General features: G+C 30.0%; 1 long non-coding RNA gene across 2 annotated transcripts; it reads left to right on the forward strand.

The window, feature by feature from the left end:
• Positions 981–2464, forward strand: LOC107644184. Of its 2 annotated transcripts, none has more exons than XR_001621246.2 (3): positions 981–1202; positions 1443–1601; positions 2333–2464. It is a non-coding gene; the product is annotated as an uncharacterized LOC107644184 (long non-coding RNA). The 2 variants fall into 2 exon arrangements; XR_001621247.2 differs by having other exon boundaries at positions 995–1202; positions 1509–1601.

A 2725-nucleotide genomic window follows, 5' to 3' on the forward strand; every position in this document is an offset into this window, starting at 1 on the left:
TTTATTTTATAGGATAAAGTATATTTTTTATTATTAAAGTTCGCCAAAAATTTTAAAAATATTTTTAAGTTTTATTTTGTTCCAAAAATTTTTGATTTGTATTAAATATATTCCTGACAACTAAATTTTAAAAATTTAGTACTAATCCAACAATAATGCATGATAAATATGTTTAATTTGCTTGTGTTAAAGATTGTTCTTGTGAAATTATTTCTGAATTAGTCATAATTTTTTTTGAAAAATTAGTCGTTAAGAGTAAATTTGATGTAAATCGAAAACTTGTAGGACAAAATTAAAACAAAATAAAATTTAAGGGTATTTTTAAAATTTTAACAAACTTCAAGGACAAAAAATATATTTTATCCTATTTTATATTTTTTTTACTCTGACTTTCATTGCATGCTAATATTTCAATATTTCAAGGTCTTAAAAATTTTTATTAATGTAACAAAAGAAGGATTTTTACCATTTGAGAAAAAGAAATAGCACCTTCAACGTAGTAGACTACTTTTATTTTTTATTTTTTTTATTTTTTAAATGATCAATTACGTCTCTTCATCATTTTTAGAAACGTGATTCCCATTATTTATGAGACAAACTCATAAGTCATTAATATTTCAATATTTCAAGGTCTTAAAAATTTTTATTAATGTAACAAAAGAAGGATTTTTACCATTTGAGAAAAAGAAATAGCACCTTCAACGTAGTAGACTAATTTAACCTTTTATTTTTTTTATTTTTTAAATGATCAATTACGTCTCTTCATCATTTTTAGAAACGTGATTCCCATTATTTATGAGACAAACTCCTATCTCATAAGTCATAACCCACTGTATGGATATAGTTGAATGTCGCTATGACACTATAATTGCTTGTTAATGAATATCTTTTAATTGCAGTTAATATAGTGTTCCAAAAGTAATTTATATAACAAAAATGGGTTTGTCTATAATAAGCTCAAGTCTTATGAGCTTTTCTGATGTGCACAAATAATAATTTATAAATATGCCTCATATGGGGTTTTAATAGTAATTATTATTTTTTTACATTTACCACAAGTTCCTTTCGTTTTTTCTTCTCTTTGTATGCACTCCATTCAACCCTAAGTCCACATTTTTCTCCATCCTCTGCCACCGTGACTGCGTCTTTCTTCGCCGCCGCCGCCTGAAGCTCTGTTCTGTTCAACTGGAGCTATAATTCAGGTTTCCTCTTTCAACATTGTGCTTCATTTCTAACTTGATTTTTCGATGTTATGAAAAGAAAAATCATATTTTTACTTGTCAATGTAGAGTTAATAGTGTGATTTGTGTTTGGAAGTTGATTTAGGCTTTGATCAATGAGTTCCTGGATTTGTCAATTGCATAGAATTTTTCAATTAAGAACTTAAAGCAATTAAAAAAAATGGTGGAAAGAAGCTGTGATATTTTTCTGTATCTCCTCAGCCCAGTACTTCATTGTCTCATTCATTCTCCGTATCTCTCTTCTCTCTTCGCGTCATTCGTCTTCAGCCTCAGAGTGGTGGCGTGGGTCTCAGCGAGTCAGCATCCTCGTCAGCGTTGTGGTGCTCTACTTCCAGAGTTTCAATGGAGCCTCAGACTTAGGTATATATGAATTTGCTTCATTGATTGATTTCATTTTTTTTTTTGTTCCTTTTATGTTCTTGGTGTATGAATCTGTTTCGTTGAATTCATTCAATTATTTTTTTGTTATACTTATTTTTTGTTAAGGTTTTTTTGTATGAGTTTATTTCATTCATTTCATTCAATTATTTGTTTTGTTCTGATTATTTGGTTGTTTGAATTTTTTTGGGTTCTGTTTATGAGGGTTAAAAAATTTTGGTATTTGTTTTTATGATTTTGATTTTAATTTCTGTGTTTATGTTTCTGTTCATGATGTTCTAGTTCAATTTCTGTGTTTATGTCTCTTAAATCTCAGGGGCAAATGATAATGATGAGGCAGAGCAGAACCATCCATTGCATCAATCAAAGAAGAGTTTAAATTCCTTTGTTTATGTTTCTTTAAAGTTATGCCTGGTCCGTTTGTGATGTAACAGAATAATTTTGAACTGGCCTGACTCAATCTTGTGTTTGATTTATATAATAAACATATTCTTAATAATTTTTTGTAGTTCAAAATTTGTTAGCAAAGTTAGCAGTGTACCAAAATGTGTAATTTGGAACTAGATTATTCCTATGGATTTCTTTCCATAGTAGTCGGATCTCTGACAGGGCAGAATATTTATAGGACAGGATAGAAACTCTGACATTTGAGGTTGTGTTCTCTGCCTAAGTGCCTAACTGTTTCAAAAATTATTTCTGCTTGTTTATTCAAGGTTCTTCGTATACTGAACGGTGACATGGTCATGGACACGAGTTTGCAGATGCAGCACCATTACAGCGGTCCTCTGTTAGAAGAGCCACTTGAATCATTCAGTGGGAAGCTATCTCTTGACAAATACATGCCTGCAAGAAGGACATTATTGGTTGAAGGACTTCATGTGAAGATGACATTTAAAAAGGGGCCGATACTTGATGATCAAAATTGAAAAATGCTTTTTACTGGTTATGCTAAATATGTTTATTTTCTCGCCTATTTTGTAGTTTTGCATTTTTCTAGCTATCTTTCTACAGTGAGATCTAATTTTGCATTTGTGTATAATAGCAGGGTGAAAGTAGGATCGGTAAAAAATATAGAAGCTTTTGAAATTCTTCTCAGTAGCTACATC

Source organism: Arachis ipaensis, chromosome B05, assembly GCF_000816755.2.
Source record: "Arachis ipaensis cultivar K30076 chromosome B05, Araip1.1, whole genome shotgun sequence".
NCBI lineage: Eukaryota > Viridiplantae > Streptophyta > Magnoliopsida > Fabales > Fabaceae > Arachis > Arachis ipaensis.